Raw genomic sequence first — 25,120 nt, forward strand, 5'->3', positions numbered from 1 at the left:
GGGCTGATGTTCTATCCACTGTACCACCTAACTACCCCTATAGTGCCTTGAAATTTAAGCTCTTTAAAATATTGAATGTTAATTCACTTCCTTTTGACTGGGGAAGGCTCCTTATATTTTCCATGGACTGAAGGGGATAAATGTTCTAAACAAGACAAAAGCATAGACTTTAGAGGTTTAATGTGGCAAAATTATTCTAATGAATATTTCTCATAAAGCTTTAAGGAAATTATTGCCTCAAGAAAAGAATTAAAAGTTTTTAATGGAAAAAAAATTCTTATGGAAACTGTGATACAAAGATGACTGAACACCTAAAGAATGATCCATGTAGTGTGTGTATATATACATATGAAGACTGAGTTAGCACCCTGGATGTCTTAGAATCAGCTGGAGTCAGGATAAGCAAAAGTCCTGGTCTTTATTCTTGGTCTTTAGGGGTAGAAGTGAAGGGAATGGACACAAGCTCTCCGCAACCTCCCTTCTCCTCAGCCGCCACAAAAGTGACTCCACCCCCTCATCCCTCCTACAATTTTCTGTATACACCAAAAGATCAATCCAGCAAAGAATAATGGGAAGGGCCATTTTCCAAGCATATGCTAAGAGAGTATTGTCCAATAAGTAATTAGCCTTAAGTGCTTGGTTGCTCAGAGTTTCAGTTCTTTACATCTACACACTACTATATATATGGAATATATGTAAAGGGAATATATATATACACACATACATACTACATGGATTTTTGCATACATACATGGAATCATACACATGCTTCATGTCTATGCACACATGGATTCACATACATGGTTATATATGGGAATATGTAAATGTTACTTGTACATAGACACATGTGAATATGTATATATATGAATATGTGGATTCTAATTTCCATATTCACATGGATTTTATACATGTATACAGATTTGTATATATATATACATGTATATATGTATACAGATATATAGAAATCTGTTACAAACATGTTATGCATCTGAATACATATATGAAAACTACAAGTATGTACACATATACGTGAATATGAAAACTTGTGATACATATATAACACAAAAATCCATATATACTTCCATATGTAGATGCATGCGAGTTTTCACATGCGCATGCATGTGTGCACACATATTTTTGCATTTGAAAACCCATCATTTAACACATGTGCATATGCCCATGAATGTGTGAATATATGTATGTGTTTTGTGTGTATAGATGTGTTTTCACAACAGCAGCAGATGCAGAAAATTTTCTACATATAAACACACATTAATACACAAACTTGATTTTCATATATATATATATACATTCATATACAGATTTTTATATATACATATAATACATATAAATGTTTATATATATATGAATTTTCATTCATATGCATATGTAAAATCAGAAATGTGCTAATTGGTCAATACCTTAATTACTTGTAAAGTTTCAAAATCAAGACTTTATTTTTATCAATTGATTCTCATACACTTGACACCCCCCAAAATCTTTATCATTGTATATCTATATAGATATAGATGAATAATAAATATACATAGATATAGGTAGATGTAGGTATATATATATATGTATATTATAGGGAATATGGTGGGAAGGAATTGATTGGTTGATTGGTTTTGTTTGTTTTAAGGACTGACAGGAGATAATGATCTGGCTACAGTAAATTAATACAAGCTTTCTTCTTAGAGGAACTAGTTGTAGAATACAAACAAACAAAAATGAGTTAAAGCAGTATTTGATGAAAGGAAATAGGATGAAGTATCTTTGGGAATGGACTTTCACCTTTTAAATATGTGTGATTGAGTGTGGATTTAGGTGCTTTGTTTATTTAGAAAATGTTTAAATATCATTTAGAAGCATGTTTCCTTTAATGAATGGTACAACAGAATGGTATTTTATTCTCTTCACATAAAAGTAAGTTAGCACTGGATTGAGAAATAGGAAACCCATTTCCAAGGCCTGATTCTGCCATGTGTAACTTTGTGTAGGCTTCAGTCTGGGCTTCTTTTCTCTTCTCTGAAAAATGAGTGTTTGAACTAGATGTTTCTTTCTAGATTGATTGTTGTTTTATGATTTTTTTTCAAATAAAAAATGCTGTCTCAGGCTGACCAAATTTTTGACTGAGATGAGAAAAAATTAAGTTTTGCATTTTTGTTGAAGAACATATGCTTCCTTACTGAAATGTTTTATATTTTATATTCTTTACTGAAATGTTTTCCTGTAGTATATACTTATATTTTTAAATGCAACTAAATTGTTTAACAGTGAATTTAAATAAGTGAATTCATAAAATTAACCTCACTCCTCTCACACCAAACCAAATCTCTTTGTGCTTAATATGAAAGAAGCTATACACAAAATGTAAAAAAGTCATATTAGTTGAAGTACATGTTTGTTGAGAAAAGACATTTTATCATAATGTTATTGGAAGTCATATGAAGAGCAGAAATTCAGCAAAGCGCTTATGAACCAGGAGTCAATTTGTTCCTTTTTAAGTTACCTTCTGAAGAGGTTTAATGTGGAAAAGATGCTAGAATTTATTCTTCTCAGTCCCATAGTACAACATTGGGAGTAATGTGTGAAAAGTTGTAGAAATGCAATTGGAATTCAAGTTAAGGAGAAAAAATATATAATTCCTAATATTGAGAGCTATCCTATCCAGATACATAAAGCCTTGGTTCAACTGTTTACATGCTTCGTTTTATTGAAAGCTTTCTGGTGAAAGGCAGTAGGTATAATTTGTGTATAGGACATTCTTTATCAGCAGTAGTTAGGACCAGATAGACTTTGAGGTTTTTTTTTCATATATCATATATTATATTTTATAACTATATATTTTATATATTGTATTTTATAACAGTTAACTGGTATGTTCTTTAGTCAATGAATGAGTTACTATAATTATTTTTCATTCATTACTGTTATATTTCTTTTTAAAAAAAAATAGCTTTTTATTTAACTATATGTATGGGTAATTTTACAGCGTTGATAATTGCCAAACCTTTTGTTCCAATTTTTCACCTCCTTTCCCCCACCCCCTCCCCTAGATGGCAGGATGACCAGTAGATGTCAAATATATTAAAGTATAAATCAGATACACAATAAGTATACATGACTAAACTGTTATTTTGCTGTACAAAAAGAATTGGACTTTGAAATAGTGTACAATTAGCCTGTGAAGGAAATCCAAAATGCAGGCAGGCGAAAATATAGGGATTGGGAATTCAATGTAATGGTTCTTAGTCATCTTCCAGAATTCTTTGGCTGGGGATAGCTGGTTCAGTTCATTACTACTCCATTGGAACTGATTTGGTTCATCTCATTGCTGAGGATGGCCAGGTCCTTCAGAATTGATCATCATATAGTATTGTTGTTGATGTATATAATGATCTCCTGGCCCTGCTCGTTTCACTCAGCATCAGTTCGTGTAAGTCTCTCCAGGCCTTTCTGAAATCATCCTGTTGGTCATTTCTTACCGAGCAATAATATTCCATAATATTCATATACCACAATTTATTCAGCCATTCTCCAATTGATGGGCAGCTACTCAGTTTCCAGTTTCTGGACACTACAAAGAGGGCTGCCATAAGCATTCGTGCACATACAGATCCCTTTCCCTTCTTTATGATCTCTTTGGGATATAAGCCCAGTAGTAACAGTGCTGGATCAAAGGGTATGCACAGTTTGATAACTTTTTGAGCATAGTTCCAAATTGCTCTCCAGAATGGTTGGATGTATTCACAATTCCACCAACAATGTATTAGTGTCCCTGTTTTCCCACATCCCCTCCAACATTCCGCATTATCTTTACCTGTCATTCTAGCCAGTCTGAGTATCTCAGAGTTGTCTTAATTTGCATTTCTCTGATTAATAATGACTTGGAGCATCTTTTCATATGGCTAGAAATTTCTTCAGCTGAGAATTGTCTGTTCACATCCTTTGACTATTTATCAATTGGAGAATGGCTTGATTTCTTATAAATTACAGTCAATTCTCTATCTATTTTGGAAATGAGTCCTTTATCAGAACCTTTGACTATAAAAATATTTTCCTAATTTATTGCTTCCCTTCTAATCTTGTCTGCCTTAGTTTTATTTGTACAAAAACTTCATTTTGATATAATCAAAATTTTCTATTTTGTGATCAGTAATGATCTCTAGTTTTTCTTTGGTCATGAATTCCTTCCTCTTCCACGGGTCTGAAAGGTAAACTATTCTGTGTTCCTCTAATTTATTTATATTATCATTCTTTATGTTTAGGTCATGAACCCATTTTGACTTTATCTTGGTGTACGGTGTTAAGTGTGGGTTGATGCCTAGTTTCTGCCATACTAGTTTCCAATTTTCCCAGCAATTTTTGTCAAACAGTAAGTTCTTACCCCAAAAGCTGGGGTCTTTGGGTTTGTCAAACACTAGCTTGCTACAGTTATTGACTGTTTTGTCTTTCGAACCTAATCTATTCCACTGATCAACGAATCTATTCCTTAGCTAATACCAAATGTTTTTGGTAACTGCAGCTCTATAATATAATGTTAGATCTGGTACAGCTAAGCCACCTTCATTTGATTTTTTTTTCATTAATTCCTTTGAAATTCTTGATCTTTTGTTTTTCCATATGAACTTTGTTGTTATTTTTTCTAGATCATTAAAATCATTTTTTGGGAGTCTGATTGGTATAGCACTAAACAAATAGATTAGTTTAGGTAGTATTGTTATCTTTATTATATTTACTCACCCTATCCAAGAGCATTTAATATTTTTCCAATTAGTTAGATCAGACTTAATTTGTGTGAAAAGTGTTTTGTAGTTTTGCTCATAAAGTTTCTGATTTTCTCTTGGCAGATAGATTCCTAAGTATTTTATACTATCAGTAGTTACTTTAAAGGGAATTTCTCTTTGTAACTCTGTTGGATTTTTTTAGTGATATATAAGAATGCTAATGATTTATGTGGGTTTATTTTATATCCTGCAACTTTGTTAAAGTTGTGGATTATTTCTAATAACTTTTTAGTAGAATTTCTGAGGTTCTCTAAGTATACCCTCATATCATCAGCTAAGAGTGATAATTTGGTTTCCTCATTGCCTACTCTAATTCCTTTAATCTCTTTCTCAACTCTTTTTGCTAAAGCTAGCATTTCTAATACAATATTGAATAGTAATGGTGATAGTGGCCAACCTTGTTTCACTCCTGATCTTATTGGGAATGGTTGCAGTTTTTCCCCATTATATATGATGCTTACTGATGGTTTTAAATAGATGCTGCTGGTTATTTTAAGGAAAAGTCCATTTATTTCTATACTATCAAGTATTTTTAATAGGAATGGATATTGGATTTTATCAAATACTTTTTCTGCATCTATTGAGATGATCATATGGTTTTTGTTAATTTGGTTATTAATATGGCCAATTATATTGATAGTTTTCCTAATATTGAACCAACCCTGCATTCCTGGTATAAATTCTACTTGATCATATTGTATTATCCTGGGGATGATTTTCTCTAGTCTTTTTGCTAATATCTTATTTAAGATTTTTGCATCAATATTCATTAGGGATATTGGTCTATAATTTTCTTTCTCTGTTTTCAACCTACCTGGTTTAGGTATCAGTACCATGTCTGTGTCATAAAAGGAATTTGGTAGGACTCCTATATTTCCTATTTTATCGAATAATTTATATAGCATTGGGGCCAATTGTTCTTTAAATGTTAGGTAGAATTCACATGTAAATCCATCTGGTCCTGGGGATTTTTTCTTAGGGAGTTGATTAATAGCTTGTTCTATTTCTTTTTCTGAAATGAGACTATTCAAGCAATTTACTTCCTCCTCTATTAATCTGGGAAGCCTATATTTTTGGAGGTAGTCATCCATTTCACTTAGGTTATCAAATTTATTGGCATAAAGTTGGGCAAAGTAACTCCTTATTATTTCTCTAATTTCCTCTTCATTGGTGGAAAGTTCTCCCTTTTCATTTTTAAGACTACTAATTTGATTTTCCTCCCTCCTTTTTCTAGTCAGATTTACCAAAGGCTTATCTGTTTTATTGGTTTTTTCATAGAACCAACTCTTAGTTTTATTAATTAGTTCAATAGTTTTTTTTTTTACTTTCAATATTATTAATTTCTTCTTTTAATTTTAGAATTTAAAATTTAGTATTTGATTGGGGGGTTTTAATTTGGTCTTTTTCTAGTTTTTTTAGTTGCAAACCCAATTCATTGATCTTCTCTTTCTCTATTTTATTCAAGTAAGCCTCTAAAGATATAAAAATTTCCTCTTATTACCGTTTTGGCTGCATCCCACAAATTTTGGTATGCTGTCTCATTGTTGTCATTATCTTGAGTGAAATTATTAATTGTGTCTATAATTTGCCAATCATTCTTTAAGATGAGATTGTTTAGTTTCCAATCACTTTTTGGTCTATTTACCCCTAACTTTTTGTTGAATGTAGTTTTTATTGCATCGTGATCTGAAAAGAAAGCATTTACTATTTTTGCTTTCTTGCATTTAATTTTGAGGTCTTTATGTGCTAATATATGGTCAATTTTTAAATAGGTTCCATGAACTGCTGAGAAGAAAGTATATTCCTTTCTATCTCCATTCAGTTTTCTCCAACGATCTATCATACCTAATTTTTCTAATATTATATTTACCTCTTTAATTTCTTTCTTATTTGTTTTGTGGTTTGATTTGTTTAATTCTGAGAGTGCAAGGTTGAGATCTCCCACTATTACAGTTTTGCTGTCTATTTCTTCTTGCAACTCTCTTAACTTCTCCTTTAGGAAGTTAGATGCTATACCGCTTGGTGCATATATGTTTAGTATTGATATTGCTTCATTGTCTATGCTACCCTTTAGCAAAATATAGTTTCCTTCCTTTTCTCTTTTGATTAGATCAGTTTTTGCATTTGCTTGATCTGAGATAAGGATGGCTATCCCTGCTTTTTTGACTTCACCTGAAGTATAATAGATTCTGCTCCAGCCTTTTACCTTTACTCTGTATGTATCTCCCTGCTTTAAATGTGTTTCCTGTAAACAACATATTGTAGGGTTCTGACTTTTGATACAATCTGCTATCCGCCTCTTCGTTATGGGAGAGTTCATCCCATTCACATTTACTGTTAAAATTACTGATTCTGTGTTTCCTGCCGTCCTAATATCCCCAGTTAATGTTTTTCTTTTTCTTGCTTCCCCTAACCCTCTTTCCCAGTTTTAAACTTATGTGCCCCACTTATATCACGGCACTCACCCTCTTTAGGATCCTTCCCCCCCCCTCTGAATCTCTTTCCCTTTCTTGTACCCTTCCCTTATTACTCTTTTTCTTTTCCCTTTTCCTCTCCCCCTTTTTAATGAGGTGAGAGAGGATTTTCTGTAAAACAAGGATGTCAATTATTTTCTCTTTGAGCCAACTCTGATGAGAGTAAGATTCACACAATGTTCCTCCCCCTTTCTGAGTTCCCTCAGATATAGTAAGTTTTCTTTGCCTCTTCGTGGGATGTAGTTTCCCTCTTTTTTTCCCCCTTTCCCCCTTTTCTGACATTTGTACTTCCCTTTTTTTATGTTATATCAGTAAAATATTATACATGTCGTATTTCTGTATATCCACAACAGAAATACAATTCTCAAGAGTTCCTTTTACCTTTTCTGCATCTCTTGAGTCCTATGGTTGGAAATCAATTTTTGTTGTTGTTGTTGTTTAGTTCTGGTTTTTGCCTTAGAAACAAATGGAATTCATTTGTTTCATTAAGTGTCCATCTTCTTCCCTGGAAGAAAATAGTCAGCTTAGCTGGGTAGTTTATTCTTGGCTGCATTCCAAGTTCTTTTGCCTTTCAGAACATCAGATTTCAGGCCCTTCTGATCCTTTAATGTGCAGGCAGCCAGATCTTGGGTGATCCTTATTGTGGCATCTCAGTATTTAAATTGTTTTTGTTTCTGGCTGCTTGTAAAACTTTTTCCTTAATCTGATAGTTCTGAAATTTGGCCACAATATTCCTTGGAGTTTTTATTTTAGGGTCCTTTTCAGAAGGCGTTCAAAGAATTCTTTCAATGCCTATTTTATCTTCTGATTCTATTACCATTTGATGAATTTGATGATTTCTTGCAAAATAGTATATAGGCTCTTTTTTTCATCATAATTTTTGGAAAGTCCAATAATCCTCAGATTATTTCTCCTAGATCTATTTTCCAGATCTGATGTTTTTCCAAGTAGTTATTTCCTGTTTTTTTTTTTTTTTCCCAATTTATCTTTTTTTTTTTTTTTTTTTGGTTTTGCTTGACTGATTCTTGCTATCTCAATGAATCATTAGTTTCTATTTGTTTAGTTCTGATTTTTAATGAATTATTTTCTTCATTAGATTTTTTTACTTTTTTCTGTATATATCCAATTGAGTTTTTAAATGAACTGTTTTGCTCTATAGAATTTTTTCCATTTCGCTAATTTTTTTTTTTTTAGTAAATTATTTTCTTTTTCCAATTCACAGATCCTACTTTCTTGCGAGTTCTTTGTCTTTTCCAATTCACAGATGTTACTTTCCAGAGATTTTTTTTTTACTTTTTCCAATTCACAAATTTTGTTTCCCTGAACTTCCTGGGAATTTTTTACCTTTTCCAATTCATATTTCAAAGCTTCTCTTTCCTTTCCCCATTTTTTCTTCTAACTCTCTTTTGAGACGTTTAATGGTCTCTTCTATGAGAGCGTTATGTAAAAGGGGACAGGTAACATTCCCCTTTGGGGTATTGTCTGGTGACTGTTTGCTATTAGTCTCTTCTGGGTTGCAGACCTGCTCTTTTTCTGCATAGAAGTTATCAATACCCTTTTAATTTTTTTACTCATTTTTTTAAAGCCTTTAGGGTATGCCTTTAGGACAAGGGGATTACCAGCTTCCTCTGCAGAGCAGGGAGAGATGTTAAGGCTTCAGCTTCTGAGGCATGGGAGTTCTCTGAGTGAGTTTCCCCTTCCCCCAACCTGATGTGGCCACTGGAGCTGTGTGGTTTAACAACTGCCCTAAGGCTAGAGACTAAGTGGTGAAAGTGTCACTGACCGAGGCCAGAGCCCCTTATGGGGCTGTGGATATTAGCAGCTGACCAGCAAATAGGAAGTCTCTGCCCAGAAGCAAATCACCCTGCAAAAGTTCTATTGCTCCAAGCCAAGCCCCACATTGTGCAGATTAGAGGCTGTCCCTGGCTGTGCCCCCTGGCTGTGCCCCCTTCCCGTGCAGGTTTGCAACTGCCCCAAGGAAAAGTCCCATACTGCTGGTTGGTGCTTTGAGCTTGTGCTGTGATCTGTGCTCTCACTTCCGGTTTGGGGCTCCACTTGGAACCTCTAGTTCTTTCCCTGTGTGGGCTGATCTCCCCAGCCGGTAGGATAAACCTTTTCTGGTGAGATTCCAGATTATTTTCGGCTAGTGAGTTGTACTTCTAATCTTTATGAATTGTAGCGGTCAAGCCTATGAGGGTAATAGAGGAGCTTAGAAAGGTGTGTGTGCCTTCTCCACCATCTTGGCTCCACCCACCATATTTCTAAGAATTATGATATTTTAACATTTAATATGATATTAAATCCATATTTAAATAGGATATTTAACTCCAATGCTTATTGGATATGTGATCTGTTCCTAAAATTATATAATCATAGTTATGATACCTACAATGAAACAATAATTACAATAGCTAGCATTTATATATTACTTTGAAGTTTTCAATGAGCTTTACAAATCTTCTTTCATTTGATACTCCAACTATCCTGTGAAGTATGTACTATTATTATTTCCATTTGACATTTGAGAAAATTGAGGCAGCTAAGTAGCACAGCAAATAGTGCACTGTTTACTAGCTGTGTTTCTGTGGGCAAATCATTTAACACTGTTTACCTCAGTTTCTCATTTATAAAAATGAACTAGAGAAGGAAATGGCAAACCACTCCAGTATCTCTGTCAACACCAAAATGATATCATGAAGAGTTGGACATGACTGAAAGTGGCATAGCTAGTAAGTGTCTGGGACAATTTTTCAAGTCAGATTTTCCTGATTTCAGATTCAACATTTTTATCCACTACACCGACCTTGCTTTTGTACTTCTACATAGGCCAGATAGATGGCTCTACATGGAAATGCACATAGTTCTAAAATATCTTCATGTCTATTTATTTAAATACTTATATTTACATATATTATATATATATATATATCTCAAACACATACACACATATGTGTATATATATAAATTATACATACACATTGATGTTTACATACATAATAATAATATATTCTAATTGTTTATCAGATGGAATGGTACATGGCTATTATCCCAGATCTTAATAAGGGACAAGGCTGGTAGATTTATTGAGACTAGTAAGATCACTTGAGCTTAAGAGTTCTGTGTAACAACTTATCAGATTTATACTAAATTCATCACTAATATGGCAAACTCTTGGCCTTGTTAGGGCCATCAGGCTTTCTGAAGTATAAGTGTCAGGCCTATGAGTTTCAGCTATACTTTCAGTCTGAAAAAGAGAAAAACTCAGTGTCAAAACAAAACAAATATGTTTTGCAATTTTCCTAGGACCAAAGTCCAACTATATATTTTAAATAATTTTTGCTTCTCTCCAAAAAAAAAACCAAACAAACCAATATGAGCTCATCTTCATTCTTGTATTCCTGTGGCATCTCTCCCATTCTCTGATTTGTTGAATGTCATCATGTCTGCAGCTAACTAATTCTTGTAATATTCATGGATGGGGTTTATCTGGGCATAGGAATTTGGACTCATCAAAAGTAACTATACATTTTATTTTTTAATAATGTCATTTATCTTAGATTTTTATTCCCTGATAATCAATTTTGTTCTAATTCAAAAAATTACTTTTTCTTATTAGAGAAAACTGGAAAATAAGAGTTAAAGAATCCTACTTTCTCATCATTTTTTGTTATCTTCATCTACCTCACCCAAAACAGTGTTCTTATTAATGCCTCATCTTTTTTCTTACTCTTAATAGAGTTTAAAAGGTTCTGTCTTGGTTTTATTTATTTAAAACTACTTGAAATTTGAAATTTCTTGTTAGTTTTAAAATAGTATAATAACATTTATTATTATAGAATAAATGTTATTATACTATTTTAAAATTAATAATAAAGTACTATATATGAAGAATAGTTATTGTCCTGTGTACCACCTTGTAATAATAATAGAATTATGTGGCACTTACTATTTACCAGAAACATTGCTAAATGCTTTATTATCTCATTTAATCCTTACAACAACACTGGGAAACAGCTGATATAATTACCATCATTTTGTTGAGAAGTAAACTGAAGCAAATAGAGATTAAGTGACTTGACCAAGTACACACAACTAGGAAAAATGGACTTAAACTTAGGTCTTCCTGATTCCAAGCCTGGAGTTCTATCCACTGTACCACCTATCCTGTCTCATTAATTTTGCTTATGAAAAGAGTCTGGAATTATGTCCAAAGAATTATGAAACTATATGCCCTTTGACTCAGTGATATCATTACTAAGCCTATTTCCAAAAATGATAAGGGGAAAATTAAAGGAACTTATGTGTTTTAAAACATTCATAGCAGCGCTTCTTGTGGTGGCAAACTAGAAATTATAATGTTCATCAATCGGGAAATAACTGAATAAGTTATGCTGTTATGATTGTGATGGGAAACTATTGTGCAATAAGAAATGATGAACTCAATGATCTTAGAAAAATATGGAAATACTTGCATCAAATAATTACATAAAAATCAAATATATAGTAAAAGCAATATTATTTCAAGAATGACTTTGAGCAAATAAATCATTTTGGCTGTTATAAACATCCAAATTAAATAAAAAGCACATATGAAGAAATATGTTATCTGCATCCAGAGAAAGAACTAGTTGATAAATAGAGTTTTTATGGAATATTGGTATATAGCTACAAACATTTATGTCTAGTTATCTCTAGGGAAAGAAGAAAAAAAGGGAAAAAAGGAATTTACTTGATAATTTTATTATATATTTAAAAGGAATAGAATGTTGTGCATAACATTTGCTGTTTCATGGGTTTTTAAATTTTTTTTTTATTTTACCATGCTATGGAAATACTTGTTTCATTCCATAAATTAAAAAAAAAATTAAAATTTCACCAAAAAACTATGCTAATAGCTAGAATTTATACAAAGCTTTAAGATTGTGTTATGCATATTCAAAGTATCTTTGCTTTTCATAGCAATCCTATTTCTGAGATAGGTGCTCTTATTATTCCCATTTTGCTGAATGAGGATATAAGGTGAAATAGGTGGAATGACTTGAGTTTGAAAAGAGAGATAGTAAGTCTCTACAACAGTATGCAAACTTAGGTCTTTCTAATTTCAAATGCATCACTGAAGTGTAGTGATATACCAGACCTGTGTTACCATGGACTGTAACTATTGGGCCAAGCTAAAGATGGAAGAAAATGATGTACTTATTTTAAAAAGTGAATGGAACACAAAGTGAGTTCATAATTCAGTAAAATTCAAAAATGTGTCATTTTTTTTATACTTCCAAGAAGAAATTTGGAACCTAATAAGCTTTAAAAAGAATGTAAATTTATAGTTAACCAAAAAATAATATAGTGGTGAAGTTCTAATGAAAATAAAAGTAAAAAAAATTAAAAATTCACTTTCCTTATAAGGCATCTTGAAAGTTAATAGTTAAGAGATATCCATTTGGTACCATAGGAGTAGACAAGATAGCTTACAATTAACCTTCAGAAAAGTAGTGGCTATTTATGAAGTGAAGTATTTAGTAGCATTAGTTTAAGGCAGAACCATAATTTGGAATTTATGTGACTGGGACAATTATCACAAAGATCAATTGTTTCTTCATAATTGGCTTCTAAAAAAGTTGAATGCTGAAGAGGGAAAGAGTGTAATGTGTAATAGTAACAATTAGAAAAATGTAAATGGTATTGGAGAGAATGCAAAGTTGACCTTGCTCACAAATATTATTTTGTTAAAAAATAAAAAGGGATATCAGGGACCACCTAATCCAACATTTTCCTTTTTTTTTTAAATAAAGGATCTAGAATGGTTTGGGCAATGTCTAACTCTTAATGAAATTGAGGCTAAGTTGAGTCAAATGGAGCCCAAATGTTATAGACTATTAGGACTGGAAGGGAAGAGATAACCCTTGTCTGACCTGTTCATTTATAAAAAGGGCATCAGGGAATGAAAGTGATTATTAGAACAGGGATTAAACCCTAGTGCAGAGTTCTTTCTATCAAGTTACTGCTATTTCACTTCCCTTGAGAGCAATAGAATAATGACATTGACCGTTGCTGGGCTAAAAGTCCCACTTATTACTGATAAATAAAATAGCTGAATGAGGGCAGGGGACACTGTATCTTCTAGGAGTACTCCGGCCCTAAGTTTCATACTGCTACTCATCCATTAGTCATACTTGAAACTAACATCTGGGAATCTTAAAAGATCAAAGCCTTCAGGTGAAAAAAAGCAAGACTCAAATTGGGGAAGGATAGATATCTTTATATCTATGGCCCTCAATCTAGGCCAATGAGAAGCTACCCCTTCCTATTTCACTATCCTTAAAGTCCTCCTCAGACTTCTCCTTCTCCCCAACCTTACATTCTGGTTCTAGGAAAGTAATTCTTTCTCCTAGGTTTGTCTTTTTTCCTCCTCTGTAGGGTTCATGGTACCAGAAATTATCTTTTTCAATCTCATAGATTTTCTCACCATCCATTCACCTCAGTCCTCCTGTCAACCTGCTTTTGAAAAGAAAACTGCTTCCTAGTCTGCTCCCCTTTCCTGAGTAGAGAAACATGCTTTGGAGTGGCTTCAATATTGGACCAGAGCTTGGTTCCAGCAGCTGCTCCTTCCACGCACACATACATACATACACACACCATTCATCTACACACATTCCACACATACTCCATAATGCTTGACCTAGATCCTACTTTGACTATTGAGAGAAATGACTATTAATAACAAATTATTTGAGGAGATCCACAATTCTCCCCTTTTCCTAAAGCCCTGCTTTCAAAAGTTCATTCTCTTGAAGGATACTACAAGTAATGATATTGGATTAACTTTCTTGTTCAGACCCACCCAGGCACTCTACTCAGGTTAAGATAGAAATAAATATTTTGAATAGATTGTGTAAGTTTGGGGGTAACTTAGAAGTAAATGATAAAGTTTATTTCAATAGGTAAAAGTCCCTCATTCTAATATCCATTCTCTCATTAATGTAATATAATGTAAGCCCTGAGCACACTGCCATGATTTTCTCTAGTTTAAGTGAGATGGCCAAATGGCCATCCTTTTATTGGTCAACATGCTGGAATTATTAATAAAAGGATTAAATTACCCAGAAATTGTGTCCTTGAATTTTTTAAACATTACACTAGGGGACTAACTCTATCCCTAGCTTTACTCCCATTTTCTTCCTTAGAGAAAAAAAAATCCTTTGTAAAGCGTGCTTTGGTTTTGGAACCAAAGGAAAAAAGGAAACAAACCTTTATTATGCAACTACTCTGTACCAAGGACTCTGTTAAATATTTTACAAACATTATCTTATTCAATTGTCACTGCAACCCTGAAGGTGGGTGCTATTATCCTTCTTTTATAGCTGAAAAAACTGATGCAAATAGAGATGAGGTGATTTTTTGTAAGGTCACTCAGTAAGGATGCAAGGTCAAATATGACCTCATATAGCCCTCTTTCAAGGGTCAGTGCTTTATCTACTGTGCCACTAAGTTGTCTCAGAGGGCCTTGATTTGAATTTCAGTTCTGCTAAATACTTTTGTGTGATTTTGGATGGATTAATTCATATATTTGGGCTTCAAATTCCCAATCTGTAAAATGAGAAGTGTAGACCAAATATCTTATAAAGTCCCTTCTAAGCTCTAAGTTAATATTTCTACACTCCCTTAAGATTTCTACTTTGAACTTGATTTTTGGGAGAAACCTATATTAGCTCTGATAATAGAATTCTATCCAAGATTTATAGGAATTAACAAAACTCTATAAGATTTAAGATTATTATGCAATAAGTGGATACAGATATAAAAAAATACAAAGTTCTCAGAAGAAGTCATACAAACTGTCAATAACTATATCGAATTTTGCTTTAGATCACAAATAAGATAAATGCAAATTATAGTAGTTTATGGTCAGCAAATTGTCAGAGATGATAAGTCAATCAACAAGTGCTTACTATGTGCTACACTTGTCTAAGTGCTGAAAATACAGAAAGGCAAAAATAGTCTCTGATGTATTAGTATTGGAGGAGTTTCTGGATTAAACTCGCTCTTGGCAGGAGCTGGGAATTAGTTCAGTCATTCAGAAAAACTACTTGAAGTTATGCAAAAAATGAAAAATGGAAATATTCATATCTGTTGATCCAGAGATCCCACTGATCTATAACTCAAGTGGGTCAGTGGTGGAAAGTTCCCATATATAACAAAATAGTCAGAGCAGCACTTTCCCTGAGAGTATAAAGCTAGACAGAAAAGATGCTTATCGATTGAGGATGGCTAAACAAATTAAGCACCATGAATTTGATGCAATATTATTGCATTGTAAGAAATGATGAATGTGAATTATTCAGAGAAAAATTAAGAATTCATGAGAAAATTGATATGAACTAATGCAGCGTAGAGGACAAGAAAACTAGTGTATGTGACACAACAGCAATATAAGTGGAAAGAACAACAAAATAATAATAACTAGCATTTATATAATACTTTTAAGATATGCAAATTGTTTAAGAATTATTATCTAATTTTGTCTTCATCAACCATGGGAAGTTGATGTTCCTATTATTCTTATTTTATATGTGAGGAAACTGAGGTAGAGACAAGTTAGGTGACATTCTCAGGGTCACACAGCTAGTAAAAATCTAGATCATATTAGCACTAATCTTCCTGACTCTAGCATAGAAATCTATCTGTTGTATTACAAAACTTCCTCTTAAAATAAGAAAGAAGGATTGGTGATTTATAATGATGAAGCTCAAAGAAGACAAAAAGAATTTAACCTCCATCCTTTCATTGTGGTGAAGGTGAGCATTATGGATGTAGAATGCTACATTGAGATCAACTATAGTTGATATATCATTTAGCTTTGTTGAACTATTCTAAAAAATGGTAAAAAAAAAGGCTTATAGATTAGAAAAGAAAAAAAAGTATATTTGACAACAAATGTAATGTAAATACAATGATATTAATAAAACTTTTTGGAAAAATTCCCACTCTAGGATAAATGTTGGCTTTGGAGCACCAGTTATTATCCAATTATAATTGTCGGTCTGAAAAATAAAGATCTGTATTTTTGCTTGCTGTTTCACTTTCTTTTTTCATTCCATAAAGATTATTCAACTCTGTTTCTTGTATACATAAATGCTCACAGAATGTAGACATATATGTATGTTTTATGTATATATCTATAACCATATATATGTGTGTGTCTATTTGGTCACCTCTACTCTCTTTTCTTTGCCTCTGATCAAAGTGCAGAGAAATACTCTGATCTCTTCTTCCTAAGGGAACAGGCTGACTTAATAGGAGTCAATTTTACCTAATGTGCTTCACCTTCAAATTAGGAAAGATAGAAAGAGTATAAGGAGTGAAAGAAAGAAAGAACAGGAGCTATGGTAATAAAGATAAAGGTATAATTTAAACCCAGTGTCAGTGTATTAAAGTCAAGGCTTGGGAGAGCTAGGCCATTCAATGCCTTGGAATGTAGCCAGTAGTTTTAGGAATAGAAACTATACTATGCAAAGTGTTTATATCTTCAATATCATTTAATTCTGAAAGGACTTAGAAGAGGCTTTAACATTTTTGTATTCTCCTTTAGCAAACCATCTGATTTCTCAATTCTATGAGTTCTAAATAGGATTTTAACTTAATACCATTCAAATGAAAGAACTAAATTTTTATTGTTCACTTCTAACATGTAAATGATTCAAAAATCTCTCAAAAACTTAAAACAGTCTTTATAACTGCAGTGGAATCCCATAAAAAGAAATGCGATTTTCTATGACTTCACCTAGTGATATGAGTGCCAAGTGAAGCTATATTCAAAAACATTATCTACTCAAGTATTGATCTTTGCAGCAAATTTCTGTTCAACATTAAGGAGAAATGGAAGCTAAAATTTGAATGTGATTTTCAAAAATAATCTTCAGAAATTCCTGTGGCACAAGTCAGTACTTATAGTATAGAATTCACACATTTCAGGAACTGAAGATTATTTTAAGGGTAAATTTTCAATCCTTCATGTCCATTCAAGGAAATACTGCATTTCCCTAGATTTCAGTGCCACTTATTTTATGGAAATGATGTTCCTTTGACTCTTCTTTTAGGCTTTCAACTTTTTTGTACTCATAAATTGTGTACTTGACATATTTTGCTTGATGGCTAAGACTCATATTGGCCTTTGAGGGGAGAGTTCTATGTCAAGACTGCTTATTTACCCAACTCCATCCTCACTATATTCCACCATTAGGGACAGATAAAAACACAACTGTACACAAACGCACACACACTATATATATTACACACACACACACACACACACACACACACACACACACGGAAACATGGATATATCAATGTGGTAGAGTAGAAAAAACACTGAATTTGGATAAACAAATAAATGAATGAATACCAATAATAAATTCATATATTTATTCATATAATCACATACATATATCAGTGTGATACAGTGGAAAAAATACTGAATTTGGAATTAAAACACAAGTATGAATTTCACATCTACCTTGCAACCTTGGACAATTCATTACAGTTTGCTATAATAAAATTTTCTTACCTATAAAATGAGTGGGTTAAAGTAAATGATCTTTTAAGCTCTATTACTAGCTGTCTGTGAACATACAAAAAGGAAAGTCTTAAGTTTCATAAATAGGTCTGGGTTCCCTTCTGGTACTATATTTTAATCCATTGAACACTAATGATGTACCTATTGTGTATGAAGCATTGGAAGAAATACACAATGCTGTTAAAACAGAATCCTTGTGAAAATCCTATGAAACTTAAAATCTTGTTGAAGATAAGTCATGAATTGAGGTCTCATAAAAATATTTTTAATATGTCCTGAGTCTGTTAGAGTGGCATAAAGTGCTTTGTGAGCACTTAGGGAAAAACAATGATTGATATTTCTATAATGTGCTAAGATTTGCAAATCATTTTCTATATATTGTCTCTTTTTGAGCCTTACAAGAACCCTGTGAAGTAGATGATAAAATATGATTGTCTTCATCTTATGAATGAGGAAACAGTTTCAGAAATGACTTGCTCATCTTCATAAAGCCTGTAAATACTTGAGTAATGATTCAAATTTAGGTTTCCATAAGGTAGAGAGAAGGAGAAAAGAAAAGGTTTAAATTAAGGAAATTTTATTAATCACGGAACAGGCTTTACAGAGATTACATTGTAAATGGTATATACATTTGGAGTGGAACATTTTTGGAGATTAGTGTTAAATGTGATGGAAATGATGGCATGGTAGAGGAGTATTACTGGAGTGAAAAATTATGATAGATTAAGAGTATACAAATCATCAAATAAGTAGTAATGAGTATTAGTGGCTAGAGAGAAGTTTTTTGAAGAAGGTGCTAAGTTTATTCTATATATGGCGATCTCCTGAAGCTTAACCTCCTGGAAATGATGATATTTTATTCTGTAAGAATGTCTTTCCAAGTTGATATTGAGTAATTAATGACTAATCTTTGAATTTGGAAATTAAATCATCAAAACAATTGTATTATTATCTGGCCCATTCTTATCATCATTTCCATGAGAATGTCATGAGACATTCTCTATTCTAAGATATCTAAATACTAGTTTTATAATTCAAATAAATCAAAGAAAAAGGGGGGAAAGTCAGATATGTTTAAAAAAAACAGGTTTTTTTTTGTAGAGAGAAAGCATGGGAAACTAAGAAGGGTGTCTACCAATTAAGGAATAACGGATAAAATATGGTATATGAATATAATGGAGTATTATGCGATGAGAAATACAAAAAAAAAAAGTTTCCAAGAAATCTGGAAAGACCTGTATGAACTGATATAAAATGAAAGGAGCAGAACCATAAGAACAGTTTATACATCAACCTTTATAAAAGTTTTGAGTCTTATGAACTCTAATCAGTAGCAACAACTGCCATTTGTTTATATAGCATTTTAAAGATTTCAAACTTCTTTACAAATATCTCATTTTGTCTCCACAAAAACCCTGAAAGCAAAGGTGCTATTATGATTATAGTTTTATAGTTGAGGAAAATGAGGTAAATAAAAGCTTGTACTTTTCCTAGAGTTTCATAGCTAGTAATTGTTTAGGACTAGATTTGAATTAAGGTCTTCCTTATTCCAGATACATTGCCCTAGTCACTGTATTATATTATTATATTGATATATTAATGTATTATGTTAATACATAATAATATCACAAATAACAATTTTAGAAGCTGCTACTGATGATGATAATGAAGATGATACATGCTATTCACTTCCTAAGAGACTCAAGATGTGTGATGTGACATACAGTTGGGAGGGTGGTTTTTGGACATGATCAATGTGGGAATTTGTTTTCCTTAACTATGCATATTTCTTAAAAGAGTTTTTTTTTTTTGGTTGTTGTTGTTGTTCCCCCCCCCCCCTATGTTTCAATGGGAAGGAGAGGTAAGAGAAAGAGACAATAAATATTTTTTGAAGAAATGAACAAATAAAATGTCTGTGAAAAAATAAATACAGTATATGTGTATGTATGTGTGTGTGTGCTTATACGTCATCGTTTTTTCTATCTTTGAAAATTGAAACATTTGCCCTTCTCCAGTGCTACTATCCCTCCCCCTTTTGCTATAATTTTTCAAACTGATGGTCTGTCAACAATCATAACTTCCAATTCTTTTTTAGTACTCTGGGTTAGAATTTATTAGAGTGCTCTTTTACTCTCTCCAATGTCCCTTGGATAACAAATCTTTATTGGCTTTTTTTTTTCTTTTTCTACTTCCATTTGAAAGATTATGCCTCATGGAAGAAGAAATGGAAGCAAAATGGGAAATGAGTGGCTTTGCCCTTTCTTCATTATCATTTATCATCATTCTATTCACCTAGAGCTATGAACCTGTACATCATTGATTCTTTTATTTTCTCCATAATAGTTTCTTTTAAATTCTTTGTTTACCCTATCTGCCTTAGCACATTCTATATTTTAATGGTCCCTTTTCTTTTAGAATGATATCATGTGTATTGTCTTTCTATTACTTCTCTCTGCTTCCATCTTCTATATATTCTATTTTAAAATGTATGGTGGTTAGTGAGTACCTTCTGCACTCATATTTGTCTAAGGTCAAATCTATCACTTTTGTCTTCTCATTAGAATTTTTTTCTTTTATGTTCTTAAGTATTTCCTTCTTGAAAGATTTTTATCCATCAATTACTCAACTAAGGCAGTGAAATTTTAATCCATGGCACTGTGTTTCATTTCTCAGTGTCCTCTGAAATCTTTTCTCTAAAAATTGAGGGTGCATGTCAAATAATGTCTGGTTTTCCTCTCATTCTCTATTAGGAATCTTAAGAAAGAGCAGTCATATCCCTCATTAATCCCTCTCCCCCAGGATTTTCTATTCCTATAACTACTGGTCTTGAATTAAACAAAATATCTCTGCTATCAGATTATAAGTTTGGACTCCCAGAGAGGCTATCTAATAGGCATAAATTCTGAATTGCAGGTGGTTGCTAACTCTTAGGTTGGCTGTGGCTGTATGGGTCAACTGGTTTGTCTTTCACAGTTGGAAATGACTAAAAACTTTATACACAATATAAACAATTATGCTTTTTCTATAGCTGGACATCAAATTGAAAATAACATGCTTTAGTACCAGTTAAACATTAATTATTAATCTTTAATTAATTATAGATTGCCCATAGAAAAAGACTTAAAGATATATAAGCAGTTAGGCACAAATTAAGTTCTTCCTGCTTAAATAATCTGTCCTTAACTACTTAATCTAACTCTCTTTTGCCTCATTCATTGACTTCTTAATGTAGTAATTAGTATGCCCAAAAGCCTATGCTTGTTTATAGCTCTTTATCTCCTTCAGTATATTCTGGCTTTTGGCAAATTTGGCACCAAATGCTTTCAACTGTGGGCTGCAATTTGCCAGAAAGAGATAAGCACTTTTTTAGTATTCTAGTTTAGTTCTTGGAGTCTACTCTTTCTGCCTCCTCTCTATATTTTTCACAAGTGAAAACTATTTTGTTAATACTTGTTTCATAATATAATTTGTTTTATGATTTTTTTCTGCCCCTAATAAACTCTATGAAAACAAGAAATGCTATTTGTGGCATGGGAGAATCTTTATTTTTTTCCCCAACAAGGATCAGATTTTTATTTCCATCTTCTGTTTGAATCCTAGGATTATTAGGAGTTATTTCAAAATATCCAATTTGAGATGTCTTAAAATTATGCTCTCCATCTCTAACTTCTTCCAAACTAACTTCTTAAAGAAATTACGTTTCTCCTCCCTTCAACCCCATCACATCATATTTGAAACATAATTGAGAATCTCAAAAAAAGTTTTCTGTGATCAGTGGATAGAGTAAACTGGAGTCAGAAGATCTGAGTTCAAATCCAGCCTTAGACACTAAGCTAGTAGCTGGGTGATTCTAGGGAAATTGTTTGATTCTATTGGCCTTAATTTCCTCAACTGTAAAATGGGGATAATAGTACCTAGCTTACAGAACTGTTGAAGGGACCAAATGAGATCATATTGCAAAAAGCACTTAACATAATGCCAATCCATAGTATGGATATAATAATATATAAATAGCCTGTCTTCTTTCTTCTTCCCCCACAGAAGTATTTAGTAGTGATTTCTCCACCTTTAGAAAATCCAAATCTGGTCTTTAGGGAATAAAAGCAGAGAAAAATCCATTCTTTTCACTAGAGTTCTCATCATATGTAATATTCATTAAATACAACTTCAGAATGCAGAGGTTTATTTTGTTTTATTATTGAAAATCCTACTATGGAGTCTTTGTAGCCCACAATTTGATAGACATAAATCAGTTGCACATAGCCAAATGGTTATAAATCTCAACTGTATTAGCCACAAAAAAAAAAAAAATGGGCAATGCAGATTGACCAAGGAGATCCTACTTTTGCCACTCTTTTCCCCTTTTGCCATTCCTTTTGATTTACATGAGAATCTTAGTTTTGAATTAGAAGTTTAAGTATTTGTATTTGATGTGTGTAGATAGTTACATCCAATCTAGACAGTCCTATTTTGTTTTCTGAATCATTCACAAGGATCATAAAAATAATAAAATGATTTGCAATTGAGATTTATATTGTGCTTTAAATAGCACTTTCTTCATAACAAAACTCCAAAGTAGGTAATAATAATTATTTACATAGCACATTAAAGTATACATGTATACTTCATACTATGTATACATGTATACTTTATATATACATGCATTTACTATGTATATTATATATAGTATAAAGTATACTGCATATACTTTATACTATGTATATATGTATACTTTATAAAGCTTTACATATATTATCTCATTTGATTCTCACAATCCTAGAAGGTTATTGGGGCAATATCATAAATATTATCAAATGATTTATTTTATTGATATTGATAATATTGATAAATGATTATTATCAATATTTATCAAAAGGACATAATTGCATATAGTAGTTGCTATGTAAATGTACATTTTCTTCCCTCTATATTTAACAAATTAGAAAACTCATGTTGAGAGACAAGCAAATTGTCCAGGCTTAGACATTTTTTCTAAGGTAGGATTTGAATTTAGGTTCTTCCTAACTCCAAGCCCAACACTGCAACAACAATACCATCTACTACTCCTAGCTAATGAAAGTTTCATTAAAGGAAACAAAATTATCAGATCCATTTTACAAATGAAGGCCAGGATTCTCACAGAGGTACTGAAAAATCAGTTTATCAATAGCTGTTGGGCCAGGAACTCAAACTCAAATCTTCAGAATCCAAGTATTTACTACCTTTCTAGAAAAATTCTCAGTATTAGTATGTTTAAACATTTTGAAAATTTCTAAAGCCTTTATCCAAGAATAAGATCAAACAACTTGAAAACAACCCAAAGAAATCAAAACTAAAATAAAAAAAATTCTTTTATGTAATACATTTGCTCAGTATTTTGTAATCTTTAATACTCTTCATAAATTTATCTATCTAAAAACAGAAAAATACATTTGAAAAATTATACATGATATAAGTATACACACATACACATATATGTACATACATTTATATAAACATATATAGCACACACCTATACACACATTTCATTGTTATTTAGTTGTGTCAATTCTCTGTGACCCCATTTTGGAGTTTTCTTAGGAAAGACACTGGAGTGTCTTTTGACATTTTCTTTAGCTAATTTTGTAGATGAGGAATTGAGACAAACAGGGTTAAGTACTTGCTTAAGCTCTCATACCTAGTTCGTGTTTGAGGTTGGATTTAAATTCTGGAAGATGAGTCTTCCTGTTTCAAGCTCAGTGCTCTACCCACTCAGCCACCTAGCTGCATGAAAATAGTCTATAAATAAAAGCAAAATTTAATAGATAAGATCACCATTATTTGATAGATGAGACTGCACTTTTTAGTACTGCAAGAGCTTTTTAAAATTTTCTTTGAGAGCTGTGGAATTTCCTAAAGTTATTCTACTTATTTCCAGTGCTGACTAGATGTAAATCATCATAGGAGTTACCTTTCAAAGATTTAGAACACCAAAGGTAAAGTATAACTTAACATCTCACAAGCATGATGATTATGCCAAACATCATGAACACCTACAGAGTTTTTTTTGGTTGTTGTTGTTTGTTTGTTTGTTTTTTCAGCATGATATAAAGTCTCAAGCATATTTTACAGTACACATTTACAGTTTTGTGACAGACTTTTTCACTTTAGTCTAGATCTATGATTTTGTTGGTTCAAAGAACTCCAAGAGTAGAAACTTCTTTCACTGGTGTAGATCAACAATTTACCTGTAATTCAGAGTTTTAGTTGCCAGGAGCACATGAGGCAAATAGGGGTGATGTGACTTGCCCAAGATCACACACATAGTAGATGCCAATAACATGTCTGAACATGGGGTTTCTGAAATCCAACATTTGGCCTTCTATCTACTTCCTAGTGATAACTCTCATAGAGATTCATGTCATTATTTTTAGACCTTACTGCTGATTTCATGGATAAAGGGAATTTATTATGAGGAATTTTATTAACCAATTCATATAAGCACCAGGTCTCAAATGTATGTTTTTAGAGAGTTGTCTGAGATACTAAAAAGTTTAATGACTTGCCCAGAGTCACAAAGCCAGGATATGTCAGAGATGAATTTAGATCTAAATTTAGATCCTCCCAACTATAAGCAATTATTATTAATTTTTGTTAATTATATCATTATCATAACTGCATTTATATAGCACTTTGACATTTGCAGTATACTTTGCAGAAATCTCATTTTACTCACAAAAGGTATCATTATTATTCTCATTTTACAGAACTGGAAACTGAGGCAAACAATGTTTTAGGTTTGATTTGAGGTCAGGTTTTCTTGATTCCAAGCCCAGTGCTCTATCTACTATATTAATGGTTGCCACTAGTAAGATTAAGAACAAGAAAATAAGCTGTACTACTTTTTTTCAAGATATTCTTTGTTCTCATTTTGCCTTCCTTTGTTTAAGATCCATTCTTTCCTTACTTTTAAGAATAAAAATTATTTCACAATAAGCTAAGTTCAAACCTGATTCAGGATTTTCTCCTTGGTAATAATACTAAGGATTTTAGTGACTTGAAATAGTATATTTCTGGGGTTTAGCAGTAACAGCTATGTTTGAATACTGAAGTTCAAGTTATATTCCTTAGAAGGAATAATCAAAATGGAAGAGCAATCAGATATTTGATTCAGAGCCCCTGCACTTCTGCCCTGATATCACCATGTGTTCTCAATAATGCATAAATAAAAATATGTATTAATGATTTGTTTTAGATCTCCCTGGTATTAATATTTTCTTCTCATTTTAATTATGGACCCTTGT

General features: G+C 32.3%; 1 protein-coding gene across 33 annotated transcripts in view; it reads left to right on the plus strand.

Moving 5' to 3' along the window:
- RIMS1 (regulating synaptic membrane exocytosis 1) overlaps positions 1–25,120 on the plus strand; it is a 718,240-nt gene that overhangs the window by 380,363 nt on the left and 312,757 nt on the right. The gene's annotated exons all lie outside the window — the stretch shown is intronic.

Source organism: Antechinus flavipes, chromosome 4, assembly GCF_016432865.1.
Source record: "Antechinus flavipes isolate AdamAnt ecotype Samford, QLD, Australia chromosome 4, AdamAnt_v2, whole genome shotgun sequence".
Classification (NCBI taxonomy): Eukaryota; Metazoa; Chordata; class Mammalia; order Dasyuromorphia; family Dasyuridae; genus Antechinus; species Antechinus flavipes.